Here is a 27,271-nt window from a genome sequence, read left to right as displayed (position 1 = left end):
GCCCTAACGTCTTGACAGCTAAGTAGGGAAGACACTGTTCTCTTCCTTCCAAATACCACTTCCCTTACTAAGGATTCTAAAGGAAGAGAAAGCTTTTAACAGAGAAACACCTAAGAGGAAAGCCAACAATATTTAAATCTAGGAACTTAATATTTGCCTAAGCAGCAAGTAGGCTTAGGAAAGAGCAAGTTACAGAAATTGTTGAAGGCTTTGCACATTTAGTTGAAATTTTTTAAATTCTTAATAGAAATAGAGAATTCTCTGCAGTTTGTATTTTTCAGTGATTCAGATGTGACCTATTAGAAGTTTACCAGGATGAAGAGTAACCTACTGAAAAATGTGGATGACGCTAATACAAAAACAATGATAAAAAGCAGAGACAGATATTTGTAACAAAGGATTTCTCCAGCTTTCTGCCTGTATCCCAGCACTTTGGGAGGCCCAGGCAGGCAGATCATGAAGTCAGGAGATCGAGACCATCCTGGTCAACATGATAAAACACCGTCTTTACTAAAAATACAAAAATTAGCTGGATGTGATAGCATACACCTGTAATACCTACTCAGGAGGCTGAGGCAGGAGAATTGCTTGAACCCAGGAAGTGGAGATTGCGGTGAGCCAAGATCGCATCACTGCACTCCAGCTTGGTGACAAATCCGTCTCAAGAAAAAAAAATAAGAAAAAGAAATAAAAGGCTTTCATGGTTGATACAAGATTTCGATTGTAGTTATACTTGATATGCATTTTAGATTATGCCATACATAAACATGCATTTAGGTGACATAATAAATTGCAGATCATATATAGCAGTAGTAAATGTTACATTCTTTTCAATGAATAATTTTACAGTATTTTGTGGTTTAAGGAAACTAGGTTTTTTTTTTTTTTTAAAAAAGCTTGTCTTAAATTTGAGAAATGAGCAAGATAAAATAAGATGAATCAAATTTCTTCAATCTACCTTCTGATGCTCAAGGTGGAGAGGCTACCAAATTGTGTATGACTGAGACTATGGGAACCTGCGTTTTCTGCACTGTGTGAATCATATTACATATTCTGTAATATGAAGGGGTACAAAGTACTTACAGTTTGCATTTTTCAAACTTTTACGAATGAACAGTCACGTTCACAGCCTTCTCTTTAACTAATTAGACCTTAGACAAACTCATATTTGCAGAAGTTTTATCAAGCTCTTTCTGAATTTCTTTCCCCTTTGAGTCTATTTATTCACTCTGTTATCTAATACACTTTACAGTAACTGTATGCCCTGAAATTCTCTTCCCTCCTCCACATCATCAAAACTTGCTTTTGGATCATTCAGGCTGAGGTAAAAAAAAAAATGACTAAGATCTTAAAGTACAGATATTTGGATTTCAATGGAAAAGAAAGGCTAAAGTATTGAGGTTCTCAGGCAAAGAGATGAACTTTTCAGCTTTTCCCAATTATAAGACTAGTCATATAAGCCACATAGTTGGAGAGAAGTAGTCTTTCAAAAGGCTCAAATATAGGAAAACAAAAATAAAAATCACTTCTTCTTAGTTCATAAATACAATGTAGGTTTACTGAGGAGATCATTAAAATCAATCCCTGTTTTCTGATCTCAAACTGGCCAACAGTGAAAAGGAGCTGGATAAAGTGGCCTTGGTGTTGGTGAATGCAAGAAAAAATTGTGTAGAATTATAAAAGAAAAGCAAATGTCAAAATGATGTATGTGTGTATGTCTGCGTGGAAACCAGACATTTAAAACTGCCAGTTATTGACATTTAAAACTGCTAAAGTTATTAATGCATTGAAAAGAAACTATTAACTTCAAAATCATTCTATTGCTATATCAACTCATATTTGAGGAACAAATCAATAGTAATGACTTTCTTGAAATATCTCCCAAGTCTATGATTTGGTTTTATGGCACTGGTGGGCAAAGGGGTTTGGTCTGAAAGGACACAAACAGGTAATACCATCAGTTAAGAATGTTGGCAGTAGTTGAGCAAAAAAATAAAATATGATAGAAAGTACAGTTTTGTTTCATACACAAAGTTAAAAAGAAAAAGTGAAAAAAAGACTAAATTTTATGTTTAGCAGTTATGTAAATTAAAAAACTTATCCTACTACCTATTATGTTTATTCAGTTATGAAAAGAACATTTTCTTTGGATGAATATGGATGCATTTTTTCTTTTAACAGAATCAGGCAGTCAAAGAAGGCTCCCTGTTATTTATAAGAGTCAGTATTTACTTGCCCATATAAGCCTGTTTCACTAGTGTTACAGTCAGATAATTCTTGTTATGATCAGGGAAAAAGCAAGCAAGAACGAATGTGATGCCAATTAATATAACTATGAACTAGTATTAGTAGTTATTGATCATTTTATGTGGAAAGTAAAAAAATAAATTATCTAATATTCCATTGTTTACTATTATTTTTAACAAAGATGGAATTTTGGGGTTTTTATCAGATGTTCTGTTCTTTGTTAAGAAGTGAGGAAAAAAAGCACTTCCTGATCTTAAGCAAGTCAGCTCTTCAATTTGCCTGATCATGATGAATATGAATACAGGCTTTCTCTCCAGTACAATAGCTCTTCATCAAAAGCAGGCTGGCTCTAACATATTTCACAAACAGAGAAAAAATGTGCCAAGACACAGTCAGCAATGCTTTTTAATGTTTTGAGGTTTAAAATATTACCGTACTTTGTATGAATTTTACATTTCTCATGGATGATTTTACTGTGAAATTTACGATGCTATAAAACTATATTTATGGAGATATCTCCACATCTTATATTGGTAACATTTAAATTTGAACACTACATCTTTATCCTTTCATAAACTAGGAGATAATTGTTCTGATGACTAGCAGAAGCAGCTGGCAGGAATGATAGATTTGCCACTCTTTCTGTTGTGAGTCTTGTTACTCTATTTGGTCAATTAATGGCAACACATGACAAAAATCTTCCTGACTACTAATTAACTGACTCTAATTTCACTGTTTTTGTTACTGTTGAAGCATCCTCTAATTTTGTATGTGCATATGTTACCCTACTTGTCATTTTGTTCCTCCCAGCCTTCCTTATCAGAAAGCCCATCTCACTAACTTTACAGTCAGATAATTCTTCTTATAATCAGGGAAAAATGCAAACAAGAATAAATGTGATGCCAATTAATATAATTGCTAATTGGAAGCCACATTTTGAGGACATTAAAACAGAAGAAGAGTAGAAATGATAATAACTTGGTTTTAGGGAAGCTGTTACATATGAATAGAACCCAAAATGGCATCACTAGTAGTTTTCCAGGGACTTAATATTTCTGATACACACTCAATTTGTGCCCATTGATAAGATGCACTAGTATTATAGGGGAATCAAATGGTTACATATTTGGAGAAATCAGGTTATCAGAATGAAGTAATAGTGACAACACTTAACAATGTATTAAGCTTTCCTTGTTTATTATGCTAGAAGTCTTATGAGATTATTTGAGTGAAAACATTTCAATTACTTCAGCATTGTGGGACATGAAGTATAAGGAGAACTCAGGGCACAGAAAAAAAGAAAAAGGAAAGGGTTGAAAGATTAATTATTTGGCTATCAGCTTCTAGGGAAATTTATTTATGTTCTCATAATATTCATAAGGCTCTTGCCAATATGTTATTAAATACCCATTTTATAGAAAAGGGACTGAGGCTGTTCAACTGCAGGTTATTTCGTGGGTATTTATACTTATGATGGGGACAGTTATATCAGGAACTCCAATCCCAGTTAAAATGAAACCTTGCAGAGATATCATTATAGTTTTGATCCAAATTTTGACAATAGTACAATGTTGTTTGTCTTTCTCCAGGATGGTAATCTGATAGTCTGTGTTTCATTAATGACAGTTCTTAATTTTTTTTCTGAATTGTTTGTACCAACTATTTGGTTTTGTAAGTTTATATGACACTTTAATTATAAAATATAAATTAGACTAACTCTAAGCTGTCCTTTTTTTTCACCAACTGTTGATTCTGTAGTAGCAAAAATCTGAAATTACATCTAAAATACTCTTTATAGTTGTTTATTTTAGTAAGGGGATGCAGAGCAGTCAGATTGTGTTGTCAGATTCTCAAAACAAAATCGAATTATCTGATAGTCTGCATTAAATCAGATAATGTATACCTCTTCTGGATCCACACATTGGTTTATTTATAATCTTTGCAGAGTCCCTAAAATAACTATTATCTTCAATTAACACCAAGGAAGCTGAGGCATAGAGAGGTCCAAGTAAGTGGCAGGGATGGAATTCAAACCCAGGTCAGTTTCGGGCTTGAACTTCACTAATTACATACTTTTCACTGCCTCTCTCACTGTAGATAATTTTATTAGCCTGTTTTCATGCTGCTGATAAAGACATACCTAAGACTGGGAAGAAAAAAGTTTAATTGGACTTACAGTTCCACATGGCTGGGGAGGCCTCAGAATCTTGACGGGAGGCAAAATGCACTTCTTACGCGGCAGTGGCAAGAGAAAATGAGGAAGAAGCAAAAGCAGAAACCCCTGATAAGCCCCTCAGATCTCACAAGACTTATTCACTATCACGAGAACAGCACGGAAATACCATTCCCCCCCTCCCCCATGATTCAATTAGGTCCACCTGGGTCCCTCCCATGACGTGGGAATTCTGGGAGATACAATTTAAATTGAGATTTGGTGGGGACACAGCCAAACCATATCAGTAATCAACAAATGTTCACTTATTTCTTTTACCCCAGGTGGGTTAAAAGAACAGGTGTATGAAAGAAACAGAATCAATCACTAAGCAATACTTAAACCAGTGCAGATTAGTTTTAATGTAAATGTTATGTATGTTTTAATGTAAATGTTATGTATATTTAATGTAAATGTATGTATGTTTTAATGTAAATGTTATGTATGTTTTAATGTAAATGTTATGTATATTTTAATGTAAATGTATGTATGTTTTAATGTAAATGTTATGTTAGCCAGCAGTTACTGGATATTCATATTATGTTAGAAACTGTGCATTAAGTACTTTATGGTATTTTTTAGTCTCATTCCGTTGCCCAGGGTAGAGTGCAGTGGTACCATCTCTGCTCACTGCAACCTCCACTTCCCGGGTTCAAGCAATTCTCCTGCCTCAACCTCCCAAGTAGCTGAGATTACAGGCACGCGCCACGATGCCTGGCTAATTTTTGTATTTTTAGTAGAGACAGGGTTTCACCATGTTGGCCAGGGTGGTCTCGAACTCCTGACCTCAAGTGACCCACCTGCCTCAGCCTCCCAAAGTGCTGGGATCACAGGCGTGAGCCACTGCGCCTGGCCCTTTATGAGTATTTTTTATTTCACACATATACTTCTGACTCTAGGAAGTAGCTAAAGTGATCAAAATATCAACATGATCAGGTGTCAGCAGTTAAGTGGAAAGGTGCTTCTGGGGGATGATTTGACCAAGACATTAAGCAGAGAAGGAATGGGTACTGATGGGGAGACTAAGAAGCAATTTACGGCAGGCATTGCTTGCTTAAGAACTGTGGACCCTGATCACCTAAAAAGTCTGGTTTTGATAAAAACCGAAGAGAGATACTTTTATGCAGTTTGAAAAAAAAATAAACTGATACCTGTCCATCCTTTCATGTTTAAACATAACTGGTTTTGAGATGTGTTGAAATTACTCATCTCAAGTTGTCTTTAACATCTGAACTAAATGTCTGTGATGGAGATAGAGGCTATGGAGCTGCTTTCCCAAGGTCATAGATACAGCTCCCTCACTCCAGCCAGTGTTGTACATTCTGGCAAACAAGCATAGTTCCTTTTATCTATAGTTATTATGCATCTAGTTCAGAAAACCTAATTTGATCTACTTAAAGAATAAATGAAATCTGAATTCATCTGATTAGTTCTTCCTGTAAGATGTGTTCATTTCTATCACGTTATAAAGATTTTTGGTAGTATCACAGTGCCAAAGTGATAACCTAGATCACCTGAATCTGCATTCTCCATAGGACTAAATCATACAGATCTCTCTGAAGTAATGTAATAATTAATCCCCAAAGGTAATTTATAATTATATATATGCTGATTTCATGCATATTTGATATCAGTTTGTCTTTCACTATTCATTTACCATGTTTGCAAGCCTTTTGTTAAAAATAGCGGGTACACAAATCATTTCCTGATTGCCACATCTGGAACCCTGATTATATTTGCATTTCAGAGTCGTTAGCCTTTAAAACTAGAGCAGAGTCTGGGAATTTGCAGACAAAATAATGCTTCCTTCTGGAACTTGCATAAAAAGACGTGTAAATTGTGTAAATATGCATTACTGTTTAAAGAAAACTGATTTATTTTCATTCTAAATTTATATGATGCTTTCTTTAAACTAATCATAAAATGTAAATTAGGCTAATCTAAGCTGTCTTTTTCCCCACTAGAAAAAATGACATTAACATTTTGTACAAAAAGAATTTTTTTTTTTATTCACACCTTGAATCGTTGCTCTCCTCTTCTTTGAAAGTTAATTCTGATTAAGATGTACTGGTATCTCACTGAAATCTTTGACAAAGCCAGGTTAGCTATTCTCTTGAGTAATGATTTATCTTACATTAAAAGATCTTAAAGATATGAACATTAATAACTAATGTGATGAATATTACTAATATTGAGACTCAATTCATCAAGGAGAATACTTTGGGGGAGCAGATGGACTGTGAAGGGACAGGGATAATTTTTAACTATGGTCTTGATATTTAGACCAGTGGCCAAGAAAAACCATGAAGAACATGAGAATGGGTTCAATTCATGTCAAGAAATCAGAGTATTTGCCAGTGGTTTAACATTTACTAGCCATGTCCTAACAGAACAGTCTGGAAAGATATATAGCATTTTATCTGAGTCATTTAATTTAACCATATCCCTTTGTGATTGTGTTATCTCTATTGGTAGATGGAAAACAGGCTCGGGAAGATTAAGAATGTTACCTAATTCTAGTAAGCTGCAAAACCTAAACTGATTTAATTCCAGAGCAAAGATCTTTCTACCTTATCAGCATGGTTCTTTATCTCTTTGAGAATTGATGAGCTCTATGAGCCTTCTTCCAGAAAAAAATGCATAAATAAACAATATGAGATGTGGTATATCAGTACAAATCTCACTAACTGATTGGTATGTTTGGACTTGCATATGCTGGTAGATCTTTTGCAAAATGGCTTTCCCCTGAGATAGTGGGCTTTAAGTATTTTTTCCAAAGACATTCCCAAATTATACATATAAGAAACTATTTTCCTTTCAGGCTAAAGAGAATTAAAATGTATTTAACTACATATAGGTGCCCGTGTTGGTCTACATATACTAGGATACAAGCTAAGATGGGTTCACAAACTGTCCATTATACTGTGGTTTGCTTCTGATACTGTGAAGTAGATACAATGTAATCTATTATAGGACAAGAGAGAAAAAGAATGCTGCTTCTTCCTCCTCAACATTATGTAATTAACCTTCCCCACTGCCCTAGGCTAGGCCAAGTGTTTTTTTGTTTTGTTTTGTTTTTTTGTTTAAACAGGGAGCATATTTTAGTGACCCTTTGTCACAATCTTCTCCACCTCAAGCACATCTCACATAAATCTAGCCCTTCCCACAAAGTCTGTGCCAGGCAGTCTTAGTGTCAGGTATACCCATGGATGTATAATCTTGAACTCCTCAAGTAGAGCCATTGTAGTTAGTAGAGCACAGTGGTTGGCAGTGATGTCAAACTTTCTGAGTCCAAATACTGCTTCCATCTCTGGCTAATTATGTCACCCTAGATAGATCACTTAAACTTTTGAAAAGTATCTGTTTTTTCCAGAAAAAAGAATAGTAAATGTACCTACCTCATAGGGTTAATGTGTGAATTCATGTAACATGGTATAATGCATTTTAAGCATTGCACAGTACCTGCCTCTTGTCAGTAATAGCTGCTCTATTATTAATTATCTTCTTTGTATCCCCATTCCCAGCTCCCTTCTAGCATCTAGTAGTTCTTCAGCAAATATTTACCGGATTGAATTAGTTCTAAAACTTAGGTAATGCACCAACAACAGAGTAGTTGCCAGCCCTGAACCATCACTTCTCCCACTGAAAGGAAGAATAGACAGAAGCCAACTATCTGCCCCTTTTCTACTCAAAACCTCTCATCCAGCCTCCAGTTAATAAAATAATATTTCCAAACCCCAGGAAAGATTGGAAATTGTTAAAGTCATGCTAGTTTGAAAACAGTTGAGTTTTTAAATGACATATGTCTCAGGATCCCAGGGTCACTAAGCTTATATTAATAAAATCTAGTTGGGACTAATGGTGATAATTAGTGAACTAGTCATTTTCGAGATTCTTGGGCTCTTAAAAAATTGGTTATCATTAAGCCCACACTTCATAGAGGCACAGCTATTTTATTTTTACAGGAAACTCAACAGTCAAAGTAATCTCTTTAAAAGTACAAAGCATATAACATCACTGTCCTGCCTGAAACTTCTAAAGGTCATGTGGTGCAAAGAGACTAAAACATAAACCACTTAATAAGACTTATAGGCCTCAAGTGCTCTGTCCCGCTTCAACATCTCTTCTAGAACGTCTCAGGTTCCAGGCATGATTGCCTTTTACAAGCCCTCAGATGCAGGAAGCTTGTAACTATCACATGGCTTTGCATTTACTGATCCTTCTGCTTAGATCAGTTTTTCTCCCATCATTTCAGATGCCACTTCTACTACCTTGGCCAGAGAGACCAGCTCCTCTGTGTCTGTCTATTCCATTAACAAGTTTCAATTGTCAATTTGTTTACTTATGAACCCTAGCCCCTTCCTGCCCCCTGCCTTGACACACACACATTTGCTTAAGAGCAAGGACTTTGTGCCTGTTCACCACCAAATCTTCCAAGGCTTTCAACAGAGACTGGTATGTGGTAGATGCTCCGGAAATGAGTGTTGAATTAATGAATGAATATGTGAAGAAATGTAAAAAAGTGAGAGAAATTATAACAAGAATATTCCCCTTTTGAAAGAACAATGTAACAAGGAAAACAACATTCATTCGATTAAAATAAAACATACATAGTTACTAACATATCACTTAGTAGTTCACATGCAACACAAAATGTTTCATTATTTTCTGGTTTTATCCAAGTAATTAAATTCTGCTCACTTTAAGGGCAATCTGTGAGACATTATTTAACTTCCCTACTTTAAAATTTCAGCCAGAGGCAACATCAATTAGTGTTCATCTGACCTTGGATAAATTATAATTAACCTCTCAATGCTCAGTTTTCTCATTTGTAGTGTGGAAACCATACAAGATATATAGATTTATAGGAATAGTCACATGAATAAAGCTCTTAGAATAGCTTCTTGCATATAGTAAACATTATAGAAGTTTGGACTACTAGTATTATTACTATGAGAATTAAATTTCTTGCATATGGCAGACAGACATTATAGAAGTTTTGACTACTAGTATTATTATTATGAAAATTAAATGTGGAGAATAATCTTTCATACAGTTTGATATTTTGTTGAATGTAAATGGAACTCATAACATATTCGGAAATCAGATTAAGGGGAGGCAGTAAAATATACCAAGATAGAAGATTACAGGGGTATAAAAGTATAAAAATATTTTTGTCTTTTGTTTTACTTTCTTTTTTAAGGAAAGGTCTAGAAATATGAGTCTAGAAGTAGGAAGACTAAAACTCTCCATTGGCTGTAGTGACATGGAAATCACTGATGTCCTTTGTAAGTGAAATTTCAGAGCAGTGGACAAAGGTATTGGGGTGAGGAAAGCCAGATGAAAGTAAACTATTGAGTAAATAGGACATGAGGAGTGGAAAAATATATAAAGATAACAATTATGAGAAGGACAGATGTGAATGAGTAAAAGAAGATATTTGATTACCAAGAAAGGTTTCATGTTGCATGTACAGTTTTTAATATTTTAAATAGGAGCTGGTAGTCTAGAATATGTTTAAATTTTTATGGGAATAATCTATAAAGAGTAGGTCAGCTGTGGAAGACACAGTGCTGTGAAGTTCTTGATCAGATAAGGGAAAATGGAATGACCACTACATACAGTGCAAATGGCCTTTCACATTAACTCTTACAAACAGTAATACGAAGATCAGTGAAGATACTAATGGATAAATGGATTTGACAGTGGTCCATTTACTGGCTTCTATTTTCTTAATGAGATATAAAGCAATCCATCAGCTGAGAGAGGGAAGTAAAGAAGAAAGAGGGAATTTTGACGAGAGTGGGGAAGGCTTATTTAAAAAAAAAAAAAGAAGAAGAAGAAGAATAGCCCTTAAGTAGAATGAGAAAGAACTTGCTGGTTAGTCAGAGCAATATTCCCTGTCTTGAAAGCCCATGTGAGGTTGATGTTCATAAATTTATTGGAATACAATTGTGCCCTGTCACGTGATTTTTCTCCAGCTACCTAGGAATAAGTTATGAAGAGGCAGAAAAGAGTGAGAGAAGATAATTAAGAGGAAATACAATTCGTATTTTGAACATATATCTGATGTTCAACTTCAATAGTTGACAAAACATTTGAAGAAAGGGAACAAGAGGGTCCAGTTTATTAATTTATCAAAATCAGTAAGCACATTTTATAGTGTCTTATTTTGGTAAAGTTCTTCATCTAATTTGGTTCCGTAACTTGAAAAGTAATTTGGCAATGTCTAGTAAGATAAAAGTGATCATAGCTTTTTATCCATCAATTTTAATTCTGGAAATTCACTCAAATCATTTATATTTAGAAAATCATTATATAAAGGTGTTCGTTGTCCTGTCATGTGTAGTAACAAAAAAATGGAAACACCTTTAATTTCAACACTGACAAAATGATTTACTAAAGCAAATTATATCCAATTAGTAGAAAATTACACAGTCATTAAAATTACAATTATGAGACTATGCAGCAAAATAGAATAATGCTTAATGAAGAGAGCTGATTTCAAATTTGTCTGCCTTGTGACAACTATGTAAACATAAATATTTATTCAAAATTAAACAAAAATAAAAGTTTAAAAGCTCTGCAACAGTAATGGGAATTTTTACTTTTATTTCAAAATTTTTTAGTATTTTTTTTTTTATAATTTTGCTCTTTAAGAGGAGTGTTAAAGGAGTTTTTTTGGCCCCTTTTTAAAGACTTTCTGATTATTATATCTAACATTTACAAAAAAATAATTATTTTATCAGAGAAGATTAGACTTCTGTAACAGTTCATACTTCCACATTATTTGGTAGAAAAAGAAGAAATATGCACTTAAAAGTGTTTTTAGAAAATTTTCAAGATTTTTTTTCTTTTTCTTTCTTTTTTTCTGTATTTTTCCTGAAATAGAGATTAAGCAAACTGCCTAAAATTCTAGTCATTATTTTTCATTATTTTCATTTTTATTCACTTATCTTGCCCTTCACAGCAACTGCAATGAATCTTCAGGTACATTTGCCAATTTCTTGTCTCTTATCCACATAATGAAGCCATGCTGGTAAGAACATATCCACTATTTTGAGAACTCTTCAGTTATTGAATTATAATTTGGTCTTCTATTATAAGGATTTTATGTAAGTGTAAAATTTGGACTCAACTTCTGGAAGCCTTTTGATTTCTTAGTCTAAACCTGAAAGATCCTCAATATTCACCCATATGAGAACTATTATTTGCATAGTTAGAAGCTCCTAAATTATTGATTAATGGATACCTGGCAGTGCTCTTGCTATTTCTCAGAAGTCTTTTATTAAAGTTTCTCTCTCCCTCTTTCTCTTATACATACTCACACACCCTAAAGTGATTAGGTTTTTTTTTTTTTTTTTTTTTTTTTTTTGAGGATTGCCAGTATAATGTTTATAGTTTCTTTTACATAGCCAGGTACAAAGCAGGCACTCATTACATAGTTAGTGCTGTTACCACTTTTTGGTTATTATTTAGGTCTTCATTTCCTGACTGTGTGAGTTCCCATAAGGAAATACAATTTCCACTACATAGAGTAACACCTGTTATCTGCAGAGATTTGAATTGAGCTCATTACTCAAAAAAAAAAAAACCACACAAAAAAACAACAACAACAGATTAGTTTTCTGCCTTTTGCGTTTGCCTTACATTGGTGTTCAATAACGATTTAATTTGTTAATTATTAAATTATTTTTGAGAAAGTAGAACAAATTGATAGGGTAGAAGAGATGAGAAAACTGTGGGAAAAAATGATCAACTCACTTATGTGCTCAAAGCCCAACTTAGAAGAGGTGCTCTGTTTTGAAAAACACAAAGGAAAAGTGTAAATATGTATTGAGTAAGTTATATTAATTATTTTTAAGAGTTAAGCACAAAATTTCCTGTTGATTTACATATTTGGCACCAACAAAAATCATATGGAATTAGTCATATTAAGATAGAATGTTGAGCTAAAAAAAATAGTCTAATTTATGAAACATGTCTTAGTTGGCTAATAAAAAGTAAGATGGTGAGTGATTTCTGAGTAGCAGAAGGCAAAGAGAACAATTTTCTACATTATATTGTACTTCTGTGTAAAATGTTTCATAAATATAGCTACAAAGCCATATGTTATATAGCTTCTAGGTACCTGCTGTGTCAAAGATATCCCCCGTGGAGACCAGATTTTGCCAAGGAAGGGATTTATAAAAGTAATACGTATGCCAGTATCATTAGCAACCAGGCATGCCAGCAAAGTGAGCCTCCATTTCAAACTGATGAGCATGCTATCCTATAGTATTATTTCCTTGTGAGTTTTCTGGTTTGGATAAGGTGGTTAGAAAATGTATTTTGAAAAGGCTGCATAGACTGAAATAACAATACATTTTGAAAACATAAAATACTTTAGCTAAAGTTATTACAGCATCTTGCATTAATATTTCACTGTATGTTAGACATTGCCTACAACCAATGTTTATGATAATTGCTGCCCTCTGAAGTGGAATAATGCCCATGGCAAACATTAATCTTAAAGAGAATTAAACACTGAAAAAAATTTAGCATTTAAAGACAGTTTGCTTTGATTTATTCAGTGAGTTCTTCCAAAAACATATTACCAAGAATTACTACTTATTAAATTGGAATTACCAACCATTTTAGAGTTAGTTTGTTTCTTCAACATCAATATCAGTGAGGTAAAGCAAACTCAAATATTTATTGGGGAATGTAGAAACATAATCATAAAACAAGAAAACACTTGACTTTTTAAATAGACTTTATATTTTAACAGTTTTAATTATTCAGAAATTTTGAAAGTACAGTATAGAGATTTCCCCTACATACTATACCCATTTTCTCTATTATTAACAACTTATGTTATATTTGTTTCAATTAATGAACAAATATTGATATATCGTCACTAACTGAAGTTCATATTTTTGTCATGGTTCCTGGACTTTTACCTTATTGTGTCATGTTTGTGTCCCAGGATTCCATCAGGATACTGAGTTACATTTAGTTGTCATGTTTTCTTAGGATCCTCTTAGTTGTGACAATTTCTCATGCTTTATTTATTTTTGAAGAACTTGACAATTTTGGATAATACTGGTCAGGTACTTGTACGATGCCCCACTGCTAAAATGTGCCTGATGCTTTTCTCAAGATTGGGGGTGTGCGTTTTAAGGAAGAAGACTACAGAGGTAAAGGGCAATTTTGTCAAAGGACTTATGACTACTGATGTCAATCTTGACCTGGCTGACGTAGTGCTTGTCAGGTTTCTTCACTGTAATGTTTCTCTTTTTTTCTCCTTCTGTATTATACTCTAGAAGGAAGTCACAACGCTCAGCCAACAATAAGAAGCAGGGAGTTACACTCCCCATCCTTAGAGTAGAATAATTACATAAGCTATTTGGAAGTTTTTTTACACTGGAGACTTGTCTATCCCTCAGCCATTTATTTATTTATTTTACTTTTTGTGTGTGTGTGGTGAAAAGATATACATATATTTAGAATTAGCCAGCTGGACTCAGTTTAGATGATCCCAATTTTGTTGGCAACATCCAAAGCATTGTAATCAGGAGCCAGTCGAACACATGCCTTCTTCTCTCCATCAGGCTGAATCAGGGTGTTGACCTTGGCCACATCAATGTCACAGAGCTTCTTTGCAGCCTGTTTGATCTGGTGCTTGTTGGCCTTAACATCCACAATGAACACAAGTGTGTTGTTGTCTTCTGTCTTCTTCAGGGTGGACTCAGTGGTCAGCGGAAACTTGATGACAGCATAGTGGTCAGATTTGTTTCTCCTGGAGGCGCTTTTCCAAGGATATTTGGGCTGCCTCTGGAGTCACAGTGTCTTGGGCCTCTGGAAGGAGGGTGACATGCAGATCTTCTCTTTTTTTGTGGCTGTGGACACCTTTCAACACTGCCTTCTTGGTCTTTAAAGCCTTCGCTTTGTGCTCGCTTCAGCAGCACATAAGCTAAAACTAGAACGATACAGAGAAGATTAGCATGGCCCCTGCACAAGGATGACACGCAAATTCGTGAAGCTTTCCATTAAAAAAAAAGCCTTCACTTTGGCTTTGGCTTTAGGAGGGGCAGGAGCTTCCTTCTTCACTTTTGGCGCCATCTTGTGAAAAGGTTCCCCCAGCCATTTATTTATTTAATCACTTGTTTATACCAGTAAGAATGTGTGGAAAATTATTTTATACTTGGGGTTATATACCACTTTATTTTGTTGCTCAAATTCTTCCATCCTAACCATTATGGCAGGACAGACCCTCGCAGGTGCTGATCAATGTCTCAAAACTCCTTCAGTGGTTCCCTGGCTTCTGGTTCCCGGGCTTCTTTGACATGACACAATCAATGTGGGTTTTTAAAAATCACTTCCTTATTTTCTGACACTACAGGATTGTCTAGTTGCATCTTTTATATTTCTTTCCCTGGTTCTGGAATTTGTCCTTTCTCCAGGAAGCTCTAGTTTACTTTATTAGGGAGTGGTATTAGCACCGAGATCTGGGAGCTGTGTGTGGTCATGGCTACTGCGGTGTCTCTTTTTCTAGGTTGTCTTAGCTGACTGAGTGAAGATATATGTGTATGTATACTAGCAATATGTATACACATATCTATAACTTTTTCTGTATGTTGCTATGCATATGTACATTAAGCTAAGCATGAGTTTTATATTAGTGTCTCCAGCTCTCATCTTAGTAGATGAATGGTCTCATGAATGGTCTAGCCTTCCTTATCTATAAATTTCACCTTCAGTAGAACACTTGACTTCTGTAAGTATGAAAATCAAATTGTAATAACTTTGCTAACCCTTGGGAAGCCATTTATCTAGCTGAATAATTCCTAAAGGGCATGGTGTATATTGTCAAACTTCAATTTATAGCCAACAGTACTTTTTAACATCAATAGACCTCCATAATTCTGGTTCTGATAAGATGGAGTAGCTGCATTTCTCCCAGGTCTCTTACCACCAAAACCCTGAATTGAATACAATACATAAGCATGAACAGTGAAAACTGGAAGGCAGACTTATCTTGGGACTTAAGAAATGACATGGCAATGAGTTCCCTATGCTTTCTTATTGCCTCCCGCGTAGCTCAGACAGGGCACGACAGGAACCTCCAGTCCATAACCACCAATAGACACAGACAAAAAAAAAGCTTCAAGAAAACTCGGTGCTTCTTAGTCAAAGTATAAGAAAAGAGATTTCTAACAAAAGAAAACCTTTCTGACAGTATACATCCCTCTCCAGCCAAACACTAATGAAACCACAGGTCAAAGTTACACTGATGACCCATGACTTTTGTTTCAGAGGGACCAGGTAAGAAGTGGCTCATGCATACCACCCAACTCCTGCCCTTCACAAGCAGGTAGCACTCTGGTTCCTGCACCAGAGTTGTTGCAGTGTGGTTCAATGGAGAGCTGAGCCTCCAACCTACCCATCAAGAAGGAGACTTAAAGAGATCATGCCAGACAGAGCTAATTACAAATGGACTCCCTGTACACAGCCATGAGGTCCAGTGGGGAGCTTAGCCTCCACCTCTATTGACATCAGCAACAGGATATTGCTGACTGGGGGCAGGAGGCATTACACTTTCCTTCAAAACCTGGGGGCAGGGACACCAGTGAGGAATTGAGCATCTGCACACACCTAACACCAATAGGATAGAATAAGGTAGTGTGAAGAAAGAGAGTAGACACTTCGTTTTCCTCTCACCAGTTCAGGGGGCCTGTTAGAGTACTGAGCCTCCATTCCCATTTGAAGGCAACAACATGATATGAATGGTCCTACTCTCCTTGGGAAGGTGTCAGCAAGGCCAAAGAAGGAGCTAAACTTCTACCTCATTTGTCTGCAGTAGGGCCATGTGAGTCAGCATCCCTCTGATGCCAGAGTGGTGCCAGCCAGGCCCAGAGGAACCTGTACATTCCCACCCTTAAAGCCCTCATGCTACACCCCAATATAGGGGAACTTCCTGCTAAAAATAATAATAAGATAAAATAAGATCCAGAGTCATATAACACTTATAATATTCACAATTCGATTGAAAACTACTCATCATACCGAGAACCAGGAAATCACAAAATAAATGAAAAAAAAAAATTAGTCAGCACACACCAACACTGAGATAACTCAGTTGTTGAAATTATCTGACAAGGATTTTAAATATATCACATAAATGTTTCAAAAAGTAATTATGTATTTTTTGAAATAAAAGAAAAATAGAAAGTGTAAGCAACAAAATAAATGTTATAAAACAAAACCAAGTGAAAATTACAGAGCTGAAAAATATAATAACCAAAATAAACACCTTTGTTGGGCAGGATCCAGAGTAGAGTGGAGATGACAAAGCATAGGCTCAGTGATCTCAAGAACAGATCAACAGAATTTATCAAATCTGAAAAACAAAGGGAAAAATAGGCATAGTGGAGAAGTGGGCAGGATCTCAGGAACCTTTGAAACAAAAAATAAAAAGCTGACATCCATGTCATCAAAATCCCAGAATGAAAACAGAGAGCCAGTGAGATGGAAAAATTATTTGAAGAAATGACAGAACAGTTCCCCAAACTGGTAAAAGACCTAATCATACAGATTCAATAACCTAAGCAAACCTCAATTAGGGTAAACACAAAGATATCCATGTCAAGGTACATCATAATTGAACTTCTGAAAAATAAAGAGAAAGGAAAAAAGTCTGTAAAGCAGACAGAGAGAAGCAATGCATTACTTATAGAAAAACACCAATTCAAATGACAGCAGATTTCAGATCTGAAACTATGGATGTCAGAAGTATTGGCATAACATTCCTCAAGTACTGAAAGCAAGGAACTGCCAAACATGAACCTCATATCCAGTTTCTTCTTTGGCTTATATTAATGGACTATTAACTAATCTTTTTGTGTCTAGGATTGCAACTACCCTTCTCCAACAATCAAGTCCCAATATTTACAAAGGGACTTTTCTAAAACAAACAACATCTGATCATGTCATGCAAATAAACCTTTCTATCTTCTTCTCTTTCTAACTTGAACTTTTCTGTTAAAATCACTGAGTGTCTTCCATCTTCCTTAGAAGTAAATTCCACATTTTTATCATGCATACACAAACCATTCTTTATCTGGCTGCTACCGCGGTCTCTGTTGTCTTCTTTTTTTACACCCATCTAAACACTATACCAGTTGTATATGGCATTTCTTTCTTTTCTGCTCCTTAACCATTCTTTTTGTTTCTACTGTGAATTTGTCTTCTCTTTGACTCAAAAATTTACCTCTCCTAAACATTACATATCAATCTCCAGTATTGGCTTCTGTAGAAAGACCTGCTAATATTCCTCACTTATTATTGGTTCACAGAATGAATTAAGACCCTGCTCTCTCTTCCATAGCACTATGTAATAATTTGTGCTATGTGGATGCCCCAAAAAAGTAAATTCTTGATGGTAAGATAATGATTTTAATAACAGTTAAACTGATGTCTGGCTTAATCCTTAGCATACATTAGGTGTTCAGTGAGCATTAAATGTGTGAGTGAATAGTCAACTTGAAATCTTAATTATTCCTTTTTTTTTTTTTTTTTAACTAGGACTGTATCAAAGATACTAACAGGTTTCCAGGAGATTAACTTAGGATCTTTGATTTGATTTCATAGAGGAAATTGTTATCAGTGCATTAGTACTTAATTACCTTAAAAGAAAACTGTCAACCAAAGTTTATCGATTTGGATTTACAAGATAACCTTTGATACCCCCCTGCCACTGTATGCGATGTGGTCAGAGGCCCACCTATATCTCCCTAGTACTTGGCATTCCAGTGCTTATTCATAGAATTGTGCCATCATCTGCAAATATCTCCATAGGGAAGGCCAGAAGTGTGCAGGAGATAATGTATCTGGTTGAAACTTTCAATCCATGACAGAGGGGATTTGGAATATAAACACTTCAGCTTTCTCACCCACTGGTAGGGATAACTCTAGGGAATGTTCTGCAGTGCTTCACAGGACTTCTCTGAGGAACTTGTAACAGTTTTCCTCAAGAGTAACCTGTTCAGTGCTGTACCACCCTTGGCTTTCTTCCATGCCTCTATTCTCAGTACCCATTCTGCTCCCGAGTTTCCTTGATCACCGCCCAAGAATAGTTTGAATTCAAATTCTTCTCTCAGGCTCTGCTTCTGAGGGAAATCAGTCAAAGACAATCCCAAACCACTTCTAGTTTCCTAATAGGCCAATGTTTCTTTAGGGCCATCACTGTACAGTTGTGGAGGTCTGGCTTATTGTGTGTCACTCCTCCTATATCCCTGTTTTCAAATAGATGGAAAAAGGTATGATGTTAAACATAGAAAAAATGTATTTGAGAATAGTCAAGAAGTGGATGGAAAGAGAGATCAGGTCATTTGTTTTCCATGAATGATTAATGATGGTATACAAATTGTGGACAGATGGTCTATACCAGGTGTGACTATAATATGAGAAGGCTACCCCTTAGTCACCCGGAAGTCTGCTATGATTTGTTTCGGAATCACAGTGTTGGAATTTTATTGCATAATTTGCTTCACTTTACTCTAATATCCATCTTTCTAAATCTGTCCATCTTTCTAAATCACTGAGTACTAGTCAGCAGGTTTATTTTCTCCCACCATCTCATCACAAGAAAAGCTATACACACATACTCTAATCCTTTTGTGTGTGACAATGCTTGAAAAGACATTAAAAGTCTCTGTAAAATATCCTTCAATAAATTCTGGTGTTTATTTTATTAATAATTTAGTCAAATTAATTTTCTGAAGATCTTAAGTGAAGACAGAAGAGAAATCTAGATGAAGAATGGAAGTGAAATTAAAGAAAAAGACAGAAAACTTGCCTTTATTGGCCTCTCAATCACTGACTAGTAGTCAACAGATTTATTCTTTCCCCACCACCCCATCACAAAAAAGCTACTCTCTCTCTCTCTCTCTCTCTCTCTCTCTCTCTCAACGAAGGCTAACCAGGCCTTTTTTGAAGACTGCTTGACTTGAAATCCCAAAATGCAACCTATACTCACATCATGTGTTTGTCTTTTGAGAATTCATACTTGTAAATCACGAAATTTCCTGCAGTTATGATACTGTTCAAAAGATAGATGCTTGAACATTTCTTTAAAAATTTTAAAAAGTGAAACTTATATGTACAGCTAATTTCCCTTTCTCCTACTCTTTCCATTTCAGTTTCCTGACTTTCTGAGAAGCGCTGGTTTCCCCACAGAAGCGATTTCTGATAGAAATCTGTAGGTCATCTCCAAGAAAAAAGAGATCAAGTATAGTCAATGAATTAAAGACAAGAAGGTTTCCAATCAGGTAGGTACACTAAATCTTAAATATTTAATTATCTTAAAATAAGTGTGCTGAGAACTGGTTACAGCATGACTGTCTGAAAAAAACAGGTATCTAACCTACCCTACAAAAAACCTGTTTACAGTCCCCTTGGAGGTAGTGATGTTTATCAGACAAAACCTTGGAGGGAAACTCATACAATAACAGCACCATGCTTTTTTCTATTTTTAGCTTGTTATTACTAAGTACACTTAGTGATCTCCATGCTTGTGGTTTAATCCCAGGAGGTTAGACCTGTGAAGCAGCAGATTAACTCTTTCAGTATTTTCTTTTAAGAAAAATTATTTTCATAGGTTCTCTCTATGACCCTCTATGAAGGTCAAGAGGAATAGTCCTAATGAATGATGTGAGGAAGTTGGTTTGGTTCCTATGGGGCACTTCCAGTCTTGGTCTTGGCACAGTCAAAGTGAGTGCATATGGAGAGCTGGAAGGGAGGTGAATGGGACGTGTGAAAGAGGAGCTCTGTTCTCATTTATCTATGCAGGTCAGCATCCACTGAGAATTTTCTTTTCATTTGCAATTTGAGAGCAAAACCTGGGGCAAAGGGACATCCCATTTTATGGCAAGAAAAGAGAAAGACAATAGTAACATCATAAGCAGTGGCTAGTCTTCTCATTAGCAGTTATATTAATATGCACTTATTAATATATACATTTAGCACAGCACTTGATTCCTTGTCAATACCCAAAATGAAGACACATGTTGAATAATGGATGAATGAAGGAAAAAAGTTTGTTCTTATATTGCGTTGTGTGTTGGCTTCTGTAGTCTTCGAACCCATTACCATAACTAACACATGAAATATGAGCCATAAAATTTTTTGAAGGAATGATTAGGCCTCCATGATTCTAAGGACAATTATAAGACTAACACAGAACACATATTTGCCAGGGTCTATGACAGAAATATTCATGATGCAAAAGCTTGAATCTGAGACTGCTGATGTAGCTGACAATTTTTCGGGTCTATGACAGAAATATTCATGACGTAAAAGCTGAGACTGATTTTTAAAGTAATTTACATATTATCCTTTACATTTAGGCACAGTACCTTCATTAGACTTACTATTCAGTGATTTGGGCATGGGGAGAAAATCCATCAGATGAATTTCTTAACTATTTACTTGTAAACTTTTCTCTTTTTTTCAAATTTATAACAAATACAGTAATTGTACATATATGGGGTATAGTGTGATGTTTCAATGCATATATACATTGTATAATGATCAAATCAGGGTAATTGGCATATCCATCATTTTAAGCATTTATTATTTCTTTGTGGGGATAACATTTAAAATCTTCTGGCTATCTTGAAATATACAATATATTGTTATTTGCTATAGTTACCATACTATAAAACATATTTGTTAGAGCATTTTTATAATGACACAGTTAAGGGCAATTTCAGAATCACTAGCTGCTATATTGCTATTTATACTTTTCCATGGGCAGTACAGCTGCAGCAGCTATGTCTCTGCATTCTGTTGTTGCTATCTCCTTCATTTCCAAGAGAGAACAAAATTCATTCCATTGAAGAAGGTAATGTAAAATTTAGCATAATCCAGTTACCAGAAAACCAAAACACTCACACATACTCTCCCATATGTCAAACACACCACCAAATCTAAGAACTAGAATCAACATTGCTGAATCTTCCTTTGAGCTTTTCTCTGGTTCTTTTTTTCTGGCATTGAAAAGTGTAACTCTGCTCTTAGTTTTATATTAGCAATCACTTCATTTTTCTGTATTTTTCATTATGTATGTTTTTTTGTGTTTTATACAATTGGCATCATACTTTATGTAACTATGTTTGCTTTTTCTCACTCAACATGATTATGTTTCTAAGGTACATCTATTTTGTTTTAGTTAGTGTTTATTCATTGTTTCTACTGTATGATACTATGATGTATAGATATAAAAAAATGTATATATTGTCTTGTTGATGCTATCTGAATTGTTTTGGATCTATGGATCTGTTATTAACAATATTTTATTAGCATGTATTTTCATATCTCCTGTTACACACATGTAAGATGTATCTTAACATGTGTAACTAAGATTAGAACTGCTGGATCATTGGAAATTTGAATATTCAGCTTTAAAAGATAATGCCAAAATGTTTTTCAAAGTTAATGAATCAAGTTGCAGTCCTATGACTCTACAGCCTCGCCAATTAGATCAGCCAATCTAGTTAGTATAAAACCTCAAGTGGCCTTTGTGCTAGTTTGCTAGGGCTGCCATAACAAAATACTACTACAGAGTCTACCGCTTCAATAACAGAACTTTATTTTTACACAGTTCTGGAAGTTAGAAGTCCAGAAAGATGTAGTCAGGTTTAGTTTCTCCTGAGGCCGCTCTCCTTTACTTGGAGACTACTGCCTTCCTGCTATGTCATCGCATGGCTTTTTCCCTGTGTGCACGCATCCCCGAAGTCTCTTATTCTTCTTCTAAGGAATCCAGTTATATTGGATTAGGGTTTTATGCTTAAGACTTTGTTTAACCTAAATTACTTCGTTAAAGGGCTTATCTCCAAATGCAGTCACACTGAGGAATGAGACTTTAACATCATGAATTTCTGGGGACACAATTCAGTCTATAATAGTTTCAGTTTGCATTTCTCTAGTTATCAGTTGATTGAAAATCTTTTCATCTGTTTAACAGTCAATATGTTTCCTATTCTGGAAAATTCTGAAGAATATCTTGGGTTCAGTTTCTATTTACTTTTTCCATACTTATTTCTCATTGTTATTTAAGTACAATCAAATTAAATAGTTTTTTGGAGCTTGAGCTTATATCTACCATCTTGCTAATTTTACCTGTTAATAAGATTCAATTTTGTTAACAAAGAAGAATGCACAAAGTTTTTTAAATGTTGTAGGTCAGCTCTGTTCCATAGACATTTCTGTGATAATGGGTGTGTTCTCAGTGCTGTCTAACACTGTAGCCATTAGCCACATGTTTCTTTGAAAAAATAAATGTAAATTAAATAAAATAAAAATTTCAGCCCCTGGGTCAAACTAGCCTACATTTTAAGGATTCAAAAGCCACAAGTGACTAATGAGTGAATGTGCAGCTTTAGATGGTTAGACAATGGACCCGTTAGTCACAAGATTTTGTCTTTGACAGTGGCATAGTGAAATATTTCATGTAACAGTTATTCTGGCATTAAAAAGAAAAGTTAATTACCATTAGACCCCACAATCACATTACTGGTTATGTACCTAAAGGAATATAAATCATTCTATTATAAAGACACATGCATATAAATATTCATTGCAGCACCATTCACAATAGCAAAGACATGGAATCAACCTAAATGCCCATCAATGACAGACTGAATAAAGAAAATACTGTACATATACACAGTGGAATACTATGTATTATGCAGCCATCAAAAAGAATGAGATCATGTCTTTTGTGGGAACATGGATGAAGCTGGGGGCCATCATCCTTAGCAAACTAATTCAAGAGGAAAAACCAAATACCATATTTTCTTACTTTTAGGTGGGAGCTAAATGATGAGAACTCATGAACACAAACAAGGGAGCCACAGACATTTGAGCGTGGAGGGTAGGATAAGGGAGAGGAGCAGAAAAAATAACTCTTGAGTACTAGGCTTAGTACCTGGGTGGCAAAATAGTCTGTGAAACAAACCCTTGTGACATGAGTTTACCTATATAACAACCTGCACATGTACCACTGAACCTAAAATAAAAGTTTAAAAAGTGAACCAAAATTAAAAAAGAAAAAAGAAAAGAAAGGTTAGTTAACCTGGTCATTTCTAACTTTTCAAAGTAACCTAGCATAGTTTTCATGGCATACCTAAATTTAATGAGTCGTATTTATATATGACTACAATTATATACTAAACTACTTCTTGACATAAATGTTCACTTTGTAGTAAAGTTCATTATCCCAAAATGGTACATACCAAAGTATCAGGAGGTATCCTTATTCCTGATATGCTGTAATAGAATGAAGATCTTATCTTATCTGGTCTTTAGTGTAATGGATGTTAATCTTTATCAGTCTTCATATTCAAAATTATATGCTAGTCCTGTGATGTTTGTATTGTGATATCTTTTTCACAAGATATCAATATTTGTTTTATTAAACTAATATAAACATGTATAAATAAAATCTTGATTGCTTTTTCCTAAAATCTCCTATCTTTACATGTCAAAATGCATCTTACTTTTTCCCCCTCTTATAAGATCTTCTTACAATTTAATCCTCATGAGCCTTATTTCTCCTAGCTCTAATTATTTAGAATTTTATTTTAAAATGTAAGATATCACTGATAAGCCTCTTTTTAGTCATCTTATGATGATTGAAGATATTCAAGACAGTATGCTAAAGTAAGAAATAATACTCAGTAATCAGAAAACCCAAGTCTTAGTCTTTACCCACGAAAATGAATCATGTGAATTCAAGTAAGTCATTTTATATGTAAACTTTATTCTGATTCTAAAATTGTTATGATCATTTGTAAAATTCTGCTTCACTTTTGACAAGTCTCAAGACTATAAAGGTTTTTAAAATATTTTAAAATTATGAAAACTCAAATATTTTCCCCATTTCCCCTGAATTTGATATTAAACTATAATCATTCATCTTCACTTATGGCATCCTGTAGCTGCAGTTGATAGAAAGACAAAATATTATGTCTTATATTGTGTACTTGTATCATAAATGAACACTTGTTTAAAATCATGTTCTACCTAAATTCTTGATATCTTTTTCACATTTCCCATCCCTATGCTGTAACAGTCAATCAGTTTAATGGAAAACACATTCTTTGTTCTGTTTGCTAAAAGATCTCTTTAGAATATCAAGTTTTAAGTTATCAATACAACAAACTTCGGAAAATAAGCTCTCATAATTTCCAACACTGATGTTTTGTTTGATTGGCTTTTAGAACACCATACTCTTCTGGTTTTCTTCCTTTCTCACTTCACATTTCCTCCTGGTCTCCTTTGTGATGCCTCCATCTCTTAGTGTTTATTGTTAGAGTGCTCTAAAACTCATTCCTGGCCCTCTACAGTTTTCTGTCTATGTGCATGAGATTTATTTTAACCTCACTGCTTCAACAGGCATATGACTCTGACTCCCAAATTCACACCTTTAGCCTTCACCACTAACCCAAGCTTGAAACTCATAATTCTCATTTCCTACTAAATATCTCCACTTTATACATCATAGATACTTCAAACTAGCAAATACAATGAAATATTTTAGTTTTTTCTGTCACTTTCACTCCAGTTTTTTCCATCTCTGCAACTCATTCATTTGCTCAAGCCAAAAGGTTTGGGTTCATTTTTAAACTTTCACTTTTCCAAAATTTCTACATCTAGTCCATAAGAAACTCTTTCCACCTCTAACTTTAAAAGCTATCCTGAATCCCTCTCACCATCTTCACCCTAGTCATCATTGTTTGCCTCACCTACTGCAACAAGCAGTCTCTTAGAGGATCTTCCTCCTTCCCCTCTTGACACAGTCCTTCTAGTTTATAAACAGTAGAATAATCAAAATAATCTTCCAAAGAAATTTAAACCAGGAACCATTACTGTCCAAAACCCTATCTCTCATCACTTTTAAAATAAAAATTAAACTGCCATCTTTGGCCTACATGGCCTTAGTCACAGTTCCTTCTGCCTTACTGTCCAAACTGATTTACCACTTTCCTCCTCACACACTTGCCTCTAGGATGTTTTTATACGAAAGATGTTTCCAGCATCAGGAACTTTGCACTTATTATTTTATGAACCTGGAAGACCCGTAAGATACCTCAATATAAGACCTCAGAAAATTGCTGCATTTCATTTTACGAAGACATTTGGTGAGAGACATTTTGAAAAGGATAGATACATTTTGCTGTGGAGGCTATTCATACATTTATCAATGAGCAAGTTTATTAAATAAGAAATGAAAAATGATAGAGCAAAGGTGTGTATTTTAAACAGAGAATTCTGAGGAATTATAGACGTGTGAGTTACAAGATAGCTTCAATATGTAATCCATGAGAATCACCTGAGGTGAGTTCCAGACAACCATTTCCACCCATAAAAATTGTGAACAGGAAATCGAGATGGCCTGGGGACTTGGCTTTTGACAAGGTCTTCAGGTTATTCTGCTACATATGGTTTACAGACAACTCTTTCAAAACTAACAAGCTGGGATACTTGTTTAGATACAAGAGACTAAACATGGGCTGGTGCAGCGCACCAACAGTATGCAATTGAAAATCGGCAGATGATATGAATCCTGAGTGGCAAAAGGGGAATAGAATCCAATAAACACCACTGCAGTACCAAGCACTGTTGGCACACAGACTTGCAAATCCATTCATATAAATGAACTGTTAATAATTGAATTGTGCTATATAATTTTTTAAATTGTAAGGTATTAAAATATTTAGCTAAATATTACAAATTTTGTCACGTATATTTTGTTGCTGTAAAATGACGCATACATATGGTATAGATATAAAGATATAGAGAATATAGATATAGATATGTAAAAAATATGTAATCTAGGCCTCATTATTTAGCTGATACTTCATGTTGTCTTTATAACTTCCTGAAGAACCACTTCTAATATTGTTTAGGAAAAAATATTGATCCTCTCCATTCTTTACCACTTTCCTTTCCTCATCCTCTTCCTTGTCCCTTCCCTTCTTAAACAATTTAGTCCAAAAATCATTAGATGAAGCCTCTTAAGCCTTTTTCACCATGGGCAGGGAGGGTATACAGGAGACTGCAAAGTTACAGTGGTTGGGCATTGGCTATTAGAGCCCAAGAAGTGGAAGGAGGATGTCAGCACAGAGGAGCCTAGTGTGAGTGTTGAAAGTTATTGGAGGGAGAGGGGCATCTACATGGAGGAGTGGCCACTGCAGCCACTCAGTACAGATAGTTATAGTCTGTGCTAGGTGGGGAGAATGTTGTATGGGGTAGAATAGCGTCAGCAACAATAATTTGTTAAAATACAGGGAGCTTGATCTAATAAGTGAGAATGAAGGTTCAGTGTTTCTCACTGTCTGAGGAGGAAGTTAAAGTATGATATAGGCAAAAACTAGAATGAACTGTGGTGTTGAGTGAAAATGGGGGGAATGAAAGTGCTGGTTTTTTTATATATATATAGCAAATAGAGAAATAAACATATATGTAAGGTTTGTGTGTGTGTGTGTCTATATAAATGTAGATGAATGTGTTTTCACATGTATGTATGTGTGTATTACTGTATACACATAAATCCCATAGCTCAGTTTATTGTAAAGGCCTGGGGCAGCTATTCCCCAATAGCAATGAGCAAACCTAGTGTCCAGGTCTTGGAGTCTGGATACAATTAACTTAGTGAAGGAACCAGAGCTCTCTGGAGAAATGGCTGATTCAGAGCAGAGAAAGCATAAGATGATCCTAGAACATATTGTTCCAAGAAGTGAGAAACATATCAAAGAATGACAGGGA

The 27,271-nt window shown here is 35.0% G+C and overlaps 1 protein-coding gene, 1 non-coding gene and 1 pseudogene across 3 annotated transcripts in view; 2 read left to right on the top strand and 1 right to left on the bottom strand.

The window, feature by feature from the left end:
* Positions 1-27,271, top strand: part of PKIA (cAMP-dependent protein kinase inhibitor alpha) — an 89,526-nt gene that overhangs the window by 35,145 nt on the left and 27,110 nt on the right. Inside the window, exon 2 of one of the 2 annotated variants that reach the window (XM_002759016.6) lies at positions 19,642-19,770. The exons of the other annotated variant lie outside the window; for it this stretch is intronic. The gene's annotated coding sequence lies outside the window, so the exon portion shown is untranslated. The remainder of the gene's footprint in view (positions 1-19,641; positions 19,771-27,271) is intronic. 2 annotated transcript variants of the gene reach the window in all.
* On the bottom strand, positions 13,828-14,689 carry LOC144579728 (large ribosomal subunit protein uL23-like; annotated as a pseudogene).
* Positions 14,391-14,497, top strand: LOC118148671 (U6 spliceosomal RNA). The gene has a single exon (XR_013528298.1). It is a non-coding gene; the product is annotated as a U6 spliceosomal RNA (small nuclear RNA).

This window comes from Callithrix jacchus, chromosome 16, assembly GCF_049354715.1.
Source record: "Callithrix jacchus isolate 240 chromosome 16, calJac240_pri, whole genome shotgun sequence".
Lineage (NCBI taxonomy): Eukaryota > Metazoa > Chordata > Mammalia > Primates > Cebidae > Callithrix > Callithrix jacchus.
The sequence above is the reverse complement of the archived record's forward strand: the minus strand, read 5'-3'. Positions and strand labels throughout refer to the sequence as shown.